Genomic DNA, 18514 nt, shown 5'->3' with positions numbered 1-18514 from the left:
CTCTGGCCCTCCCACACTTAAAGTAACAGGGCCAAGACAAAAGCAACAAATAACAATGAAACTTTTCTCAATTCTTAAAAAGTGGATTTTTCAGAAGTGGTGCTTGCTGGCACCTGGCTCTGGTCCTTGCTTGCTTCTTTGGAAAGCCAATCCAAATAATCCTGTTCCTCCTAGACAAAGGGCCCTGCCTGTTTGCTGTTGCCTATAGAGATGGACTTTTCTTGAGCTGGGGACAATTCCACCTGCAGTGGCAAGCCCTCAGCCTCAGCTCCCTGTGGCTGGTCTGATGAGCACTGTGGAAAATCATGGGGATCTCAGGGTTACAACAAGTTAGGATCACAATTTTTTTTTTAGCAAGGCAAACAATTCCAGGGCTGTGGTGCCTAGGAGAAGCTCTGCCTCTTTCCATTCTGGGTGCTCAGGCAGCACTCAGGCCTGCCAGGCATTTTTTCCCTTTCTGAGCTAGACACCACTCTGCAGAAGTAAACTTGAAGAGCAGAAGGAAACTCTGCATTTCTCGGTATAAAATTCCATGCTAAAAGTTTTTACTGGTCTCACTGCATCTTGGGGTCTGCTATGAACTGGGCTTTTGAAGGCTCAATTCTCCTTGCAGGAAGTTGGACCCTCAGTGGTGTAAAGGCTTCAAGCCAGAGAGCTTGGTCACTCACTCTTGCCCTCTGCTAACAGCCAGAGGCAGCTGATGTTGGAGACATCCTGGTTTCCTTCTTTGGTTCCTGACTCCCATGCCTGTGGGGAGGGGTCAAGTGTTGCTGTATTTAGTGATATTTTTATGTGTGTTTGATTTTGATCAGTATTGGTTCTTTTGGAGTACCTAACAGCTTCCACAAGCCCAATCTGTAGCCATGGTGTTTGTTGGTACCAGGCTGGTCCCAGTAGATACAAATCACCTGACAAAGTTAACAGTCCACTCCATCCCAGCTAAATTTTTCTGCAGAGTAGCTGTGAGATACAATCTCATCTCCTCTCCTCTTCCCTTCCTTCTTTTTTACTTTTTCTTTGTTTTCTCTTTTTTTTTTGCGTGGTTTGCACATCTGAGATTCCAAGGGAAGGCTGGTCCAACCATCTAAGCCCGTAGCAATGGGCAACGTATCTCTGATTGTGGGGGTGTGCTGATGCCTTGAGCCCCCTTAAAGCTGACCTGTTCAGGCCTCATGCAAGGAGGGTGCTTACCAAGAGCACCAGCAGAATTTCCTGCTCACAAGATAACATTATGGATTGTGACAGTGTTCACAGGGGTTTTCAGGTGAGGGAAGAGATGAAAATGTTGACTCCATATTCAGAAGGCTTGATTTATTATTTTATGATATATATATTACATTATATCTATACTAAGAAATAGAAGGAAAAGTTTCATCTCAGAAGGCTAGCTAAGCTAAGAATAGAAAGGAAAGAATGATAACCAAAGCCAGCTGTCTTGGACTCTGACTGAGATAGCTCGGCCTTGATTGGCCATTAATCATAAAAATCCAAGATGGGCCAATCAAAAATCCACCTGATGCGTTCACAGCAGCAGATAACCATTGTTTACCTGTTGTTCCTGGAGCTTCTCAGCTTCTCAGGAAGAAAAAATCCTAAGAAAGGATTTTCATAAAAAGATGTCTGCAACAATGGATCATGCCCTGAATTCTTTAAAGCCTTTAATTGCTCTTCTCTCTGCTCATCAATGACGTCAGGGAAGATTTTCTAAAGCTTCCAGCCTCCCCCATGTACACATGCCCACATACCTTCCTTGAAGATGTGGGGCCAGCCAACACCCACCATTACTGAGAGCAAGGACCCTTTGCATCCTGTGGTCCAGCCTAACACCTGTTCTGAACACACGTGGAAACTGGAAGGCAAAAAAGGAAAGTATATCAAGGAAAATCAGAAATACCAGGAAAGCCTCAGGGTCTGTATTGAGGAATTCAGTTCCCATTTAGTACAAAATTCTCAAGGCTGGATGACAGTGTCACCAGAGTGTTGGACTGTGATTTTCCTGGCTCTGTTCGTCTGCCACCTCCTCTGGGCACAACTGAGTGAGAGGAGCTAATGAGGTCCAGACAGATCCAAGTTGGAAGAACACACAGTCTGCTTCTCAGAAGGATTAGGAATTAAAGAGCCACTGTCAGGTCCCATAAGTGTAAGCACGAGGTACAAACCCAGCAGCCCTGAGCTGCTGAAGCTGAAAGAGCTCATTGCATTCTTCACGGCAGGACGCAAAGGGCATCAGTCCAACAGTGCCTGCAGAACAAGAGCTGGTGCTGTGTCAGGAGGAGGGGCTCTGCCAGGCAGGTTCTTGCAACAGGTTGGAAATGCAGTGATTGCCAGAGGTGGATCAGCACCTATTTACCCAGGGGACAACTTCAGCCTGAATGTCCTGGTGCCACACTCTTCTCTGAATGCACAGCTTTGTTGTACTGACCTGGTCCAAAGTGTGTCTTGGAACAGGCTCATGCCAAGTTCCCAGGCGGCAGCATGTCCCCCAATAGGGGGCAGAGGAGCAGAGGTGGTTTTGGAGAGGTTGTCCCAGCTGTGGTCCATGTGTGTCCTGAGTCACCCTGCTCTGAACCTGGAAATCTGAGTCACGGTCCCACTTCCCTGCTGGGCCAGGAGGGTTTGAATCAGATCCCAGCAGCGTGAATCAGGACTGGAATGAGCCCTTCTCCTGAGTGTCAGGAGGCTCTGAATCAGGTCCTGGATGAGTTCTTTCCTCCAGACATGGAGAACCTGAGGCAGGGTCCAGGCTGATGCTCCTGCTCCAGAGCAGAGGGTGTTTACAGAGCATGATGGTGAGTCCCTGTCTGGCAGAACAAGAAGGAAAACCATTGCATGGTTTGATTTAAAACTGCCTGAATGCTCTCATTCTCTGCCAATTTGCTGCAATATCACAAGGCCCTCTGAAATGGAGACAAGAGAGGAATACAAAGACCAGTGATGAATACTGGACCAGTAATGATGATTGTGTTGGAGAAAGGGTACTAAATAGGACACTTGCAGTCTCCTCACAGGGTTGGTCCTGATTCCAGAGAGGACATCTAGCAGTCTACAGCCCACTACAGAACCTCTTGCCTCACTGCCTCTGTGTGCAATGCAGCCAAGCACAATTTGTGAGGATTTTTACTTAGGTTTTGAGGATTCTTGCTCCCTAAATGTGAGAGTTCCTGTGTGCTGGGCAGAGAATGGTCACCTACCAGGGAACTTGGAAAAAGACCAAATCCAGATGAGTACCAGTGCAGGAAAGGAGGCACCATCCATATTTTGTAGAATGACCATGGACATTATCCAAAGTCACCCAAGGGCACAGTGCTGCCAGCACAGCTTCAGGCTCAACTTTTCATACTGCTTTTGAAGCTTTGTTTTGCTGACACAGGCGTTCTCCCTCCCTGTCAGGGAATAAGGGATGCTTTCTTCAGCTTTACACATTTCTGCACACATTCACTTTCATGCTTTGATTCATTGACTTGTTAGTGATGGGAGTAATGAGAGTGGGCTGCATGTGCTCTTCTGCACTCCTTATCTTCTCTATTATTGCCCTTGACACTAATAGTGCTCTTGGGCTGGGATGGGGATGATTCATGTGACACATTTTATCATCTGAGAATGGAGTTTACAAGGTGTTTTTTCTTCTAAGCAGTCCTGTGGTAGCATCTCTCAAACTTTTGTTGTACCTAAGAGCTGCTGCAGTGGAGTGTTGCTGTCGTGTGACCCATCCAGGGAGATGGTTTGTTACAAGAGAAGATGGAGGAAGAAGGAAAAAATTTGTGAAAGGTGTGGGCCAGGTCCATTTGTGCATGCAGCTCTCTGGTTTCAGAGAATGCATGGGGCAGGACAACATGGACAGCCAGTCACTGCTGACAGCTGATCACTGGCAGACATGAGGGGATCAGCCAGGATTGCCTGGATATTTTGTCTCCATCTTGGCAGCTGCAAATGTGACAGCTGGGTGCCTCCTCCCCACCTCCAGTGTCAAGGCAGAAGGTATTGGATCACATTTAGAGAAGGAGGATATAGAATGGTGTTTTTTTAGGAGGAGACACGTTACGGTTGGAGACCTGGCAGGAATGAAAGGATATTTTGAGGTATCTGTGTAACTTTCTGTTTCCTTTACTCTTTTCATACAATATTTTCCCTTTCTATGACTTGCAGTGCTTTATGTTATATCTACTTCTGATCTGCTTTAGCACCCCTGGTAATCCCTCTGCTGACTTGGAAGGAACTTCTCATCTGTCTCTGGGGTTTGCAGGAGAATTGTCATGCTACATTTGGATCAACAGTGATGATCAGAGCATAAGTATTGAATTAAAAATAAAATAACAACTAAGTGGCACCTGCCCCTAGAGGGGTTTCCCAGCTCCCATCACTGGGCACAGAAACCAGCTTGGTCTTGCAGTTAAGTCTGTACATCCAGGGACAAAGTGGCTGTGCCAGGCCCTTTTATGCCACATTTAGCATGTCCCAGAGCATGCAGCTCCTCCAGCCCTGAGGAGCTGGTCTGGCACTTCAAAAGCCCCAGAAGGGGCAGCTTATGTCCCTGTTGCTCACCTAATGCAGGTTTATACCTTATGATGTTCATCACAGTGGCATTAAATGGCATGGAAACCTCTGCTCAGGAGCTGAGGCCAGACTAGAGCATGGTGACCCAGACTGACTGATGGGAGCTTTGGCAGGGACTGAGCCATCTAAAAGGCTTTCATCATGGCAGAATAAAATAAAAACTGATTTCTACCATGTTTTTCACCTACCAATCCTTTTCCAAGCAGTTACTGGTTATGCCAGCAGTGGAATTAGCAGCTCTTATTTAGGTTGCCCTTTCAAAACCCACTTGGTACATCTGCTTGATTGCCAAGTTACACAGGAGGCAACTTCTCAGTCTGGACCACGACTTGAATTTAACTGCAGTAGCCAACACTCAGGATTGCTTTTGTTTTATTGTAGTCTTGTGGTACTGTCCAAGTGCAAAATGCTGGTAAGAACAGTAATAATCCCTCTAGTTTCCAAAGGGATGGCTGGCAGGAGTGAAACAACATTAGTTTGCATCCAAAGAATCCTGACTGGGAGGGCAGGAGAAAGGGGATGCTGTTTGCATCTGAGCAGTGTTTGCAGCTCTGACAATAGCTTGGTCAGGAGGCTTTGGGGTGCTGCTCAAGGCCAGAATTAAATTCCTGGCTCCTGCTGATGAGCTGCACAGCAGGCAACAGGTGGGAAGGATGGAGCAACTTGGCACCAGCTGTCATGATGGAGAGGAGACCAGCTCCTCCCCCCTTCTGAAGAGGCAGCAGCTCCATCCTGCAGGTCCAAGGGCTACCAGCTGTGGCTGTGGTCACCTTGGATTGGGTTCCCTTTGATGTCTTGGCTTGCAGAGCACCACAGTGATGTGCTGCTGCCATGCCATGGGCCTTCCCTGGAGCGTGGCCTGCCTGTGGGGTGCTGTGGGGCTGGGACATGCCAGCCAGTGCCAGGGAAGGCTGCAGGCACCCAGCCCTGCCGAGGGAGAGGTGTCCTGGAGCTGTGAGTCCAGCCAGGGGAGGAGACAGCCCAGCCACGGGAGCAGGGGCTGTTCCTGTGTGTGGTTTGCTCTCTCTCCTCTCACAACCCCTTTGCTTTGGGAGGCAGAGTGTGTGTGCTAATGGCAAGCTGACAAGTGAATCAGTGCATATGTGCAATCAGCAGTGCTGGGGGAAGGAAACAGGGATTTGTCCTCCCCCCATTGCTTTAGACAATGCTTCCGCTGGCAGCCTGAGCTCTGGTTAAGGACATTTATTGATTGCTTCTCTGGTTTACTACTGGCTGCCCAGGGAGCAAATAACAACATTTTAAATGAACAGGCTGAAATATGGCAAGGCAGGAGCTGACAGGCAGTGATTAAGCAGCTCTCTGATCTGGAGGAGGGTGAGAAACAAATGCCAGTATATATAGATGTATGACGGCTAATATAGCAGGGGAGAGAATTAACTCATTGTAGGAAGGTGGAAGATCTTTCTGCTACTCTTCTTCCTGGCTGATGATTAAGCTGCTAAACTCGAGGTTGCCAGAGGGAGAAATTATCCCAAATACATTTTTAAAAGGTGCTGCCTTTTAGAGCACTGTGTATCCGTGTTCCCACAGCTCCCACAGAAAGGAGGGGCTGATTCAAAGGCTGCTGGAGTTGATGGGAGGGTGCCAGTGATGTCTGTGGGTGTAGGTCTGACCTCCCAATTCTGAGAATGGTTTCATTGAGAAAAACACTTCATACATGGCACCCTTAAAAGCTGATCCCCAAATTATTGTAATGAGAAAGGAAGCATTGCTGGTGACCTTCTGGGTGCCACAGTAGCAAGCACCCTGGATCACAGACATGCAATTTGTATCACACACATTTACATTATTTTGCTAATCCCAAGAGTTTAAGGGAGTAAAGCCACATTTTCCCCTCACCCCACTTCTGAGCTGGCACATGTTGGAGGAGCCACTGAGTGGTGGTCTGTAAAGCATATTGCTCAGTGGATCATTTGTGCTTAATGGGTCATTCCTTAGAGTTAGAACAAGTAACTTTTTAGGTGGAAGGAGTCCAGCTGCTGTTCTGCATGGTACCATGTGCTACCACTGTGCCACCTCGAGCCCAGGTTCCCTAATCACATATATCTGGTGCTGCAAGGGCATTATCTGCTGATAAGAAATATTTGCACAAGGCAGATTGAATTTCTTAAAAATATATCTATAACTTATATAAGAGGAACTAAGTTCCTGGAAAATATTGTCAGAGAACTGGAGAGATAGCACAGTTCCTCTGAGACCTGCCATCAGCCTTTTATCTCCCTCTATCACCATTTTTGTATTGCCATTTACGATGGGGCTGAAAGGCATTTCAAAGGGCTCAGGTGGTAAAGAGCTGACTCCAAGCTCCAAATCCATGGCTGAAGGTTACAGGCAGAGGTGGGGCCAGCAGTGGCAGGTCTGACAAATGGAAAGTCAGGTGCTCACTGAGCCATTGCTTTGCTAGACATGAACTCAAAAGCCCTTGAAGGTCACTGGGTGAGTTTCATAGTAGGCTGATGGGAAAAGACCGTCTGCAAATCAGGTTTTCACCAAATGCAATGTTACTGTAGAATCAAAGTCCTCTTTGTTTAACAAGGACAACAGGTTTATAAAGTTGTTATCATTGCCAGATATTACTGCTGTTCTGCAAAACAGCAGGGTGCCTGAGAACACAGGAGGGACATTATATCATCTTAAAACCTGTAATTAAAAAATAGCTCTTGTTTGGAAAAAATAATTAACAAGAGAATGTCAATTCTTCAGTTTTTTGCAGGCAGGCAGAATGGAGACATGATGCAAGATGTCCATGTTATGTTGTGTCAGGCTGGACTTTAGGAGAAAAAGTTTCAGAGAAAGCTCAAGAAAGGTGCATGTATGGCTCAGCTTCCCTGAATGTGTTTTCTGGATGTCCCACAGAACCAAGTGGTTTCCACTGACAATACAAGCTGGCTTTGACTTTTGTCTCTGGGCATTTTCTTTTCTTCTCATTAAAATTAACTTTCCCCACTGACACTTTCTCCTTGTTGCCATTTCCTGGGTTGGACTTTCCTCGGGGAGAAGCAGCTGCAAGACCATATCATGTGTACTCCATAACATGGACTTTGGAGGAAAGTGGGAGGAAAAAGAGTTGCAGATTTGGAGAGATGCAAAAGACACATTTAAAGCTGTTAAGGAAATGGCAAGCTTTTAAAAACAAGGCATTTTTATGAATAAGAAAAGCTCATTAAGGCTTTTTAAACATTGCCAACTCCAAGGAAGGGGCATTTTCATTTACCTATGTGTGTAAGATTCTTGATATTTACATTGAGAACTGGCTATATCTTGTGACAATCTGGAGAAAAATGACAGAACACTTTCTCTGCTAAAGGGAAGCATTGCCCCTGTGTAGCCCAGGCCTGTGGGATGCAGGTGAGAGGAGATGCCCTCTCCAGGGCTGCATCACATTAATCCCTCCATGATATGTGCTACCACAAGCTCATCTGGCTCCCTGATGGTGTGTGTTGAAACTGAATTTGGCTACTGCAAGTCTACTCCAGAGACCTCCAAACACTTTGTTCTCTTATTAGATGAAGAGTACAGGGTCTTTATTTTGCAGAGATGGGGCTGAATTATATTGGAACTTTTCCTGGCATACAGAAATATAAACTGTAGACCTGAATGATGTAATTATGAAACATCTTTGTTTCTGTGTACAGAAGCATTCTAAAAGACATAAATTTACTGAATCAATCCCTAATAAGCTGACTTTATAAAGCACCCTTCACTTTGCTTTTAGCATATGATCGATCATCATGTCCATACGGCCTTCGTAGAGTAGAAAGTAATATTATAAACAAGCATGTTAGAAGACTTTATATGAATAATAAAAGAAGAGTAGAGCATTAAGGGCAGAGCCAGAAGCAGTGCCTGGCCCTGGGCTCGCTGACTGCAGAGCCCTTGCCTGTGACAGTTTTGTGCTGGACCCAAGTGACCCATCCAAGGTCGGACACAGTCACAGGGACACTGGCCCTGCTCCATCAGCTGAGGCTTTCCTGTAGGTAATCACTTTTTCCTTGATTTCTTTGTTTTGAATTTGCAAGAAACTTCCCTGCTAATGGTGGTATTCATTCCTCAAAGAGAGGCAGGGGCAATCTCCCTTCCTGTGCACCAAACCCGCACTGGTGTTCCTGGAGTTAGCATTTCCTCAGTGACAGGCCTGACTGGGAGGAGGAGGACTGGCAGAGAAGTGGAAAGACTAATTTCAGCAAGGAACATGGGAAAAGCCTTCCCAGTTCTGGGGTGTGAGTTTCTGAGATTGCCTCCTCCCTCCTCGTGAGCTCCTGGTGAGAAATGTGGAGGCAGCATGGTTCCTCCAGAGGGACAACATCCCTTCCCTGCAGTGTCCCACCAGGTGACAGGGACATATGGGCACAGAGCACATGTGACCCTCCTGCTCCTGCAGCTCACAGCAGCATTGCCCCTGGGGAGCATCCACCTCAGGGGAGAGCTTTCTGTTGCTTTGCATGCATGCTGTTCTCTGCACAGACTGATGGCTGAGTGGGACTGTTTGTGGTGCAGGTACAACTGATTTGTTTTCCCCAAATAAAACTTTTAATGCAAGAAAACCCCACCCATAACTGATGTCTGAATTTGCAGCACATGACCGAGGCAGGTGAAGCTGTACAGGTGATTCTGGAGATAAAGCAAAGGCTGCATGGCCTTGGCACATGCCAAAGTGCCAGTGTGCCTTTTGGGGCATAAACCAGCCTTTCCTGTGCCTTCCAAGATGTGCAATGCCATGAAATGAGAAAGTACTGCTGCTGTGAGAGCACTTTGCACAGCTCCTGCTCTCAGGCATCAGCTCCAACGCCACCACACAGCCTGAGAGCTGCCTGAGGAAGGGGAAGGGATTTAAACTGACACATTAAAGAGACCAAAATGAAAAGTTGTGGGTGCAATTGGGAATAAATGCTTCAGAGCTGCTAGAGCTTGTGCTCGAAAATAGCACAGAGAAGGGGGGTTTAAGCCCTGCACAGTACTTCCAAGTAGCCCTTTGGATAAATCGACACAAATTCCAGAGGGATTTTAACTACGAGGACAAGGATCCAGAGCCTCTGCCCTGCCTGTGCACAGGCTTTAACCATGTAATGGAAAAAGCCTGATTTCAGTTCCTTGGGGCAGGGACAGGAATTTGGGAAGGGAGCATGCTTACAATGTGCATGCTTGCACAAGCTTTATTAGGATTACTTTTAGGAGTATTTATTGTACCTGGCCAAAAGAGTATGAGCAACACAAGCTCCCTTCAAATACAAGATTACATAATTTTGTGAGAAAGTACAAAATAATATGTACCTAGTGAAAGGCTCAGGAATAGGGTTAAGTTTTATTTTGTCTTTGGCTTGTTTTTCCTGTTAAATAAATAATACTGCAGTTAAAGCTTCATTTGCAAAGAAATGCGGTTTTGTTTTGAAACAAACTTTAGGCTGCATCATGGGGAAAGCATCTCTTGGACTTCCCAAATGCTTCTCTTTTTGTGAGGTGGTGTGGTGGGGGACAAGCTAGGAGAGTGAAGCAGATGTTATTAGGATTCAGTTTATTGCTGCTGACTTTGCCCAGCTCCTGTGCTGCAGCACAAAGCTGCTCTGCTCTGAACTGTGGGAAGGCACAAAGCCTCACTGAGCAGGTTTACTCCAAGGTCCTCAGGAGGTGAAGAGGAATTTGTCCTTTTGCTGGCAAAGCCCACTGCTTACTCTGTTGCCCCAACAGTTCCCTATCTGTAGTGAAATTCCCTACAAGGCTGTTCCATCACCCACAGCCTGTGCCCCTCAGCCCAACTCTCCCCAGTGCTGCTGCAGTCCCAGAATTCAGACTCCAGCACTGTCACATTTGTCATATGGTTCTGAGGCTGTCTTGCTTCTTTTATCTGTGTTTCAAGATAATGAGCCAAACACATTTCTGATGTCATTGGTTTAAACTTCCTTATTAATTCTAATTGCACTGCACAGGGCAACAGGCTCTAATTGCATTGGGCATGGGACTGGGGGCTCTGGGCAGAAACATGGCAGCTCCCTGCTCTTGGAAGCCAAGGAAGGAAGGCTTTAGGTGGTGATGACAAGGAGAAATCATTAGAGCAAACTTATGTACAGATATCTCCCAAGTAGCTCAGAAGGTGACACAGTCTGGGGTGTTTATCAGATCAGAGCAAAGAGCAGAGTCTGCCCAGCCCATTCAGCCCCCATGGGCAGTTTAATAAGCTCAGTGCCAAGAAATGCAGCTGAGAGACCTGCCATAAAACTGATAAAACTGCTACCAGTGAAGTCAGGAGGACATCCTGACTGTGTGTGACTAACCAAGCAGGAAAGTAAAAACACCTCCTTAAGGCAGGTAGGAGTAAACAATGTCAATTTACCCATGACAGGTTCAATCCCAGAGAGACCCTGCTGAGTTTGTCTGTGTTATCCCATCAAGCCTGGGAAGGGAGCATCCTTCTTCCAGACCAGCACTGAACCCACTTTTCCAGAGCCTGTTTTTAGTCCCTTGCCTGTCAGTGGCAGTTTTTGGACAGGGCTTGAATTATGGGGCCATTCCTGTCCCCTCATGGCGTGAACGCTGCTGTCACAGGCAGACAGCTGCTTTTACCTCTTCTGTGAAATTCTGTGAATTTTGGACCCTGTTCAAGACTGAACAAATCAACGGGGACTTTCCATTGTTTGCAGTGAGCTTTGGAGCAGCTGTTATTGTTCTTCATCATCTGCTGGAACATTTCTAATCGAGTTATTGTTGTCTCCTGAGGAAACTTTTAGAAGACTTTCAGAAACCTTCACATATTGGCAAAGCAAGTTTTTGGTTTCATTCCCAGGGCAATAGTCAGGCTTTTTCCTTTTTACTGACGTCATGGCTTTTGGATGTGCTCAGACTAACTCGTGGGTGAATTCAATATTCATCTTCGCAGCTTCTGCTACTTTTTCCTTTCTATCCCACGGTGGTTTATGGCCTCTAGTTCTTACAGAACCATGTTTGATTTCCACAAAAGAGTGAGCTAAAGACAGAACTAAAGACAGAAAAAGCAGAGACATTAATTTAGTATTGAAATACTTAGGAAAAAACCCCCAAATGCTGTTGCTTATTATCCCAATAACTTGTTGTTGTTGGTTTTGGTTTTGTTTTTTAATCCTTTTCCTTTGCAAAGATTTCTGACACATATGTCCATCTGTAGCCATTTTTCTTGTATGTCTGGATTTTGCCTCTCTCTTGTTGTATGAAGACTGATGGGCATCGCCAGCTTTTTCCAAAGCTGTGGATTTAGAAATCCAGAAATCTACTAATTAGTTCATGTTTAATCTGCATGATCTGCAAGAGCAGTTCTGGAGTCTTGTAGATTTGTTCCAGCACAGTCAAATTATGCTGATTAGATTGGTAAAAAGCCAAAAAATAAAGCATAAATAGCAATTATTTTAAATAAATTCCAAGCACATAAAGACTGATTTTAGCCTGGGCTGTTGAAAATTTTTGTGCAAATTGTAGTGTGTGTTTATTGCATTTTTTTTCCAAAAGAAGTGGAAGAGTTGGACCTATAGTTGTCATACATACACTGAAATATGATGGGCAGCTGTGATCAGGAGCAGTGAAACAGATAAACCCTACAGCTGCGTGGTGCCTTGCAGGGGAGAGCACCACCACCAGTGTTTGCTGTGTCACCTGTTCCCAAGGCAGAGCTGCCTCTTAAAAGTCCTTGTAAAATCCCACTGCCTGCCAACGAGCTGCTGCTGCTGAACTGGGCTGCCTCCCAAGGACACTGGGGCTGCTCCTGCTGCAGCCATGGAGCCCAGCCCCTGGAGCAGGCAATGGGCTGGGAGGGGCAGTGGCAGGACAGGGAGGGGTGCCCAGCTCTCCACCAGCCACTGCACCCCAAGCTGCCACCTGGCAGTGCCCTTGGCAGCACCTTCCTGGCACTCCAGTGGCTGCTGCCCTCGGTTTTGGGGTGTAATGGTGCTCAGATAAGGAATTTAAAGGTCTCACTCTCTGGTCCGTCCCAGATTCAAGCATGGTGCCAGGAGGTTCAGCTCCCCAGTCTGCAGTGCAGGTAAGAGGTTTTCCACCGTCATCAGTCATCAGGACTGCTGCACTTGCTAAACAGCAACATGCACACACAGAGGATAAATACAGGGTAGAAAATAAGTCAAGTGTAATTTGAATGTTTATGGACACAGCTGAGCAAGCCCTCTGCTTTTCAAAGGCTTTCAAATGTTTAGGAAACAAAGTCATAATGATCTTACAAGTGGGCAAATGTACTGTTAAGAACCACTAAAGTTTTGCAAGATAAATCTTATTATGTGGTTGAAAACACAACTGGAACTTGACTCTGACTTGCAGCAAGCAGCCATTACATGTTTGGGAAGTGTCACAGAGCTTTAGACCATCACTGGCAGGACAGTGGGACATTGGATTGAACAGGAATGATCTCCTAGATTAGCTCTGCTTAGTCATGCTCTGCAAGGAGGTTTCAAACAGCTCCTGTGAAAAGGAACAAGCCTGTACTTCCCTCAGAGCATGGCAGTGCTCCTCTCATGGTGTTCCTCAGTTGGAGCAGCCAGCTGAGCACAGAGCTCCTCGGCCCTGGTGTGCAGCCCCAGGGACCATCAGCTCACAGTTCCCCACAGGGCTGTCCCCAGTAACCCTTTGCATTTATCTGCCTGAGTTCCACCTGCTCTTTATTGCCCTATCCATCATCAGGCAGGACTCACCCATAAAGTTCCTTATAACCTGTCCCCATGCTCAGTGCCATCAATAACTGTGCACCATCAGCAGACTCCCCCCACAAAGTGCTCAGCCCTTTTTCCAGGTCATTTATAACCACACTGAGCTGCACAAGCACCAGCACAGACACCAGGACGCCACTGGTGACCTCCAGACTCCTGCGAGACCCAGCTAGGACCTCAACCCTCTGTCCCTTATCCCTGAACTCATTACTCAGCCTTATTTATCCTACAACTAATGGCTTAGAAAGTGCCTTAATTCTATTAGATTCCCCAGCTTTTTGCATGGGTTGCTCTGCAGCCTTACTCATGATCTTTTAATTATTTTGGGCTGTATAATTGAATTCAACCACTCTTAGGTTTTCTACAACAAAGTGGGGCAGGCATGGAGGAAAACACTGACTGTGCTTTGAGCAATTAGCAGCCTTTGTGGTGTTGTTGCTTTGTTGATTTTTACTTGAGAAAGTATTCTGTAAAAGTGCAACAAAATGTGACTGTTTTCTGCTAGTGTGACTGCTTTGGATCCAGACTATACAAAACCAGTGCCATGTTTCAGCTGGTGGGGGAAGAGCATAGGATCTATCTATAGTCACTGATCCTTCTAATTCACAGGGAATTTGGGAGGTTTTTTTCAGCTCTGATAAAACTAATGCAGCACATAAGCCTCTTTGAGTCACCCTCTCTGCTATAAGAACTACCATAAACTGCTGATTTCTATGAGGCAGATGTATTTATAGGCTTGGGATAAAATGTAGATTTTTAAAATGCCACTTTTCTACTTCAAAGAGATTGACTTACATTTTTAATCGGTATAAAATTAATGCAGCTAATTAATGAAAATGGCTACAGAGTAAAATGAATTAAAGTTTCAGAAGATCATTAAGCATTGATATGGCTGCATGCTCTGATTTGGTAATGAGTTGTGACATGAGTCAAGACATTATCTAACTGTATTTGCATCCAGGTACTGTAAGAACTTATGGGCACTGGGTTCTGCCATGTGAGTTTTGCTCTGGAGGGGATTCTTGCTGAGCATTAGGAGAGCACTGTTATTTAAGAAGGAGCTGTGAGGAAATCTGGAGCATCAGGTCCTGTTTTTCATTCTGCCACTGCCTTGCACAATCCCCTCATGCATCAGCCTTTGGAAGGAGCACAGTGCTGTGAGATTCCCAAAGAAACCTACACAACCAGGGCCCAGGTGATCAAGGGAGTTGTGCTGAAATCCCACTGAAATAAACAAGAAAAGCCAGTAGGAGCTGGGGCATGAAATCCCTTTACCTTCTTTGAGAAACTGCTCTTTCTTCAGGCAAGCTGCAGCTCCCTTACGTGGAGGTGCCAGCACGCTCTCACAGCAGCCGCGGGTATTTCCAATCTCCTGCCACAGCCATTTTGCAAATCCCTTCCCCTCTCTTAGTAAATGTTTGCAGGATCAAAGTCAAACTGCATGATAAATGAGGAACTGTTTCCTTATGAAGCAGAAATCCCGTCTCACACAGAGATTTACCATGGGGAAGAACTGCAGTTTCTATTCCTAGCCAAGCCCGCTGCACCTTGACTCTTACACTACAGCTCTAGTGGCACAGAAGTGGCAGCTGCAAAAGGCACTTAGTCTGAAGGAACTGAGCCCTTGTGTTCCTTGGGGACAGAAGATGCTCCAAGGGATAATGCTCAAGGCCCAGCACTGTCCCTGAGGTGGAGGAAGCCCTGGGCTTGCTGTGGTGCCACACGGTCATGCACAGGTCACACTTTGCTGGTGGCTTTAACCAGGTCACACTTTGCTGGTGGCTTTCTCAGCTGTGACAGCTTCATGTGTTCAGCCCACCTGGGCCTCTTGGTGCTGCTCTAATGCCAGCAGTGCACAGGGCTGGCTGTAATGCCTTCAGAGGGAACACATCCCATTTACAGTCCCTGTAAAAACCTAAAGGAGCCCAGTGCTGCCATCCTTGCTCTGACATGTGTCTGCAGGCTGGTGATCAGCTGTGACCATGAGAATATCTGCACACCCTGCTGCAAAAGGGCACTTCCCTCTCTCTTTAAAGGGCTGTTAAGATCAGTGAGGAAATGTCAGCAATGAAGGATCCTCCTGGGAACACTGGGACTGGAAGTCAGTCTCCTGTCTGGGAAGATTGATGTGCTTGTGGGTTCTGTATTCCACTCAAATATTATCCATTTTCTTACATGTTTTGACCTTACCAGACAGCGGACACAAAAACATATCAAGAGAACATGCAGAAACTGTAGCTAGTTTCTTAGTTAAATCTGATTTTTCAACATAGGCAATCAAATCTCTCTCTTACTCAAGTCTCTTGCCCAGTAATGTCCTTAAATGGGTGATTCTTTATTGTATAATACATCACTACATTGTGTATTTTGCTGACATAATTTGAACCATACTGAACTCCTCTAACAGTGTGACATGATGCACCTGAAATCCAACAGGCTGAGCTGACTGCAGACTTCTTTCCCTCTCCCTCCCTCCTTTCCACTCCATCAGCTGTAGATCCCACCCTACATCCCTTGTTAAGACAGCCTGATTGAACTGATATCCTCACTAATGAGCATTTCTGAGCCACAGCTTTCAAGAGGAGAATCTGGAATTTCCTGGGAAATTGCCTCTTTATTGCAAAAGGCCAGGAAAGGAAGAGCTTTCTCCTAGAAATCATTCTCCACCTTACTACTGTTCCTTCCTCTGCTTCCTCCAAGCAGATTTGGTTCTCAAATCCAGCTGATTCCTACAAACAGGTGACCCTTGATTATTTTAATTGTTCTGCAATGGTACTTTATGGACAATTTCTAAGGGGATGGGGGACCAGTGTAAAAGGTATCAGATCCTACAACTTCAACATCTTCCTCACCCCTCAAGTGGAATAAACTTCTGGCTCAGAATATTTTGACATCACAAACTTTCATTCCACATGCCCAGGGACCAGCCACGCTGAATTGCAGACACATAGCAGGCAAAACTACTGCAAATGTATTTTTGGCTCAGGTTAGGAGGGGGACTACAGCTCTCCCAAAGCAACATGAGGGAGAGGAAAATCCCACTGCAGACTTCCCCTTCCTGCATGGTGCCTAATACAAAGGGAGGTTGCTAAAGCAACAGTTTCTCTGAGCTGGCTAGACCTAGTCATGCACATGGTGAATCAGGATCAGAAAGATGATGGAAAAGGCTCCTTCTCCTTCCATAGCTTTGACTATTCAGCTTGTACCTCTGGGAGCAGAAGCTCTGAATTCACTCAGTCCTGGTCTCTGACATATCCTGCAGCTATCTGAACCCCTGGGGAGAGCTCCACAGCTCCACTGGAAGCACTCATGCAGATTGCCCTCTTAACAACTGTAAAGGAATATGATATTTAGCATCTACCCACTCGGCCCCCACCGAAATAACTTCAGGCTCAGGTCTTCAGCAGCTCCAACCTGCAGCTCTCTGCAGGTGCCTGGTCAGGAGCACCAGCTGTACCTGCAGGTCCTGATGAGGTGGCAAAATACAGCCCTTGTCCTCCGCTGCAGTAAAGAGGAGAGGAAAATGCTCTGCCCAAAGCCTGGCTGTGCAATCTCAGTGGGCTTGGAGCAGCAGGAAGAGCTGGTGCATGCTGTTGGAATGGCTGTTGGCTTTGGGTCTGAGGGCAGGAGCAGGGATGATGGGAAGGGACCACTCACAGCAAGGGGAAGCCCAGTTGTGGGCACTTGACCTTGGCAGCCAGGGGGAAGCACAAGGTACAGTGAGATGCCCACAGGACTGTTCCCAGCTGCCTTCGTGGTTGTTCCTATCAGCAGCATATCAGCCAGTTTACCTCAGAGTTCAAAACTGCTGCCCTGCAGCAGAGGACAACAGCCTGCAAAAGGACACAGATCTCCTGGGTGAGATATGCAGGTAAAGGGTTGGATACCAGCGAGGAGAATTATTTTTATTTCACTATTTAATTCAAGGTTTCTCTGTTCCCTGTGTTGATGCTGATGCAGATCCATTCCAGTTCAGAAGCTGTCACGTAGGGACAAAGGAAATAACACAGTCTGGCTCCCCTCTTTTGGCATCTAAACAACATCATTCCTCAGGAGCACTCGAGAGGCCAAGCAGCATGTAAATGCTTTCCCTCATGGTGACACAGACAGAACTTTCTGGTACTCCAGCAACCCCTTTCCTCCCTCTGACTGGTCACAGCTGCACGTACCTTTGGTATAACATCATGGTTATGCAATGCTGTCTCCCACTCTGCTCTTATCGTGCCTCTCTCCTACTTGTGCAAGCAGAAGCTGAGACAGTCCAACAATGGCCTCCAAGAGCTCAGGCATTTCCCAACCTTCCTTTTCAGAGCCTGCTCTGCTCCCACTGGCACAGAGGTGAGCTGGGACCACCAAACACCCCTGAACTGCAGCCCAGGAGGGCACAGTTCTCCAGTCTCTGACCAGAACAAACCTGGGAAGGCATGAACACCCAGGCTGCACAGTGCACTCCTGAAGCCAAGTGATGCAGCCCCTGCAGGGATGAGCACTCGTTCCCAAGCACATCACTGCATCTCTGGCCCCCCTCCTTTCTGGGTCACCATGACATCCTGCTCACCAGGACTAATGGAGCACAGATGGACTCTCAAGGGAGACAGTGTGAAGCAGAACCCTCATCTCTGGAACGCTTCCCAGGAAGAACCATCTCCTCACCATCACGTATCCCAAAGTACCTAAGGAGAAGGCAGAGCAGGAAATGCAGCAGAAGAGAGAGTTCCTAGAATTTTTGCCACTTTATCCCTTTAAGGTTCTCAAGCAGGATTTATGATCATCTTCAGAGAAGAGTGTTGTGCTAACAGGTAGGCAGGAAACAACCACAGTGAGATGCAGATCTGTGATGCTTTAATTAAAGCACAGGTAAACTGTGAACAGCAGCAGAGCTCTGAGTGTTTCTTATGTCACTCATCTTAGTCACTGCTGTGTGCCTTGTGGGCTGCCAGGTGTCACAGCCTGCTCTCCATGCCAGCCTGCATGGGTGGCACAACGGGACCTGGCTGTTGTGCAGGGCTGTGTCCTAGCACTCATCCATGGCTGAGGGATCCTGGTGCATGGCAGCAGTGAAAAGGTGCACCTGAACGTGTGACTGAACTGCACCAGGGCAGGAAGAAGTGTTTTGTTCCATACTGGAGACCAAAATGTATTCAGAAGAGAAATGAGTCTCCAAAAGTGTGGCCCAGGCAGATTCGCCAGTGTGGAGGGAAAGACCCAGCTTTCTGATCTACCACTTCTGGCAGGGAGTGCAGCCAGAATGTAGGACACAG

The sequence above is a fragment of the Molothrus ater genome, chromosome 6, assembly GCF_012460135.2.
Source record: "Molothrus ater isolate BHLD 08-10-18 breed brown headed cowbird chromosome 6, BPBGC_Mater_1.1, whole genome shotgun sequence".
Lineage (NCBI taxonomy): Eukaryota > Metazoa > Chordata > Aves > Passeriformes > Icteridae > Molothrus > Molothrus ater.
This window is presented reverse-complemented; position numbering follows the sequence as displayed.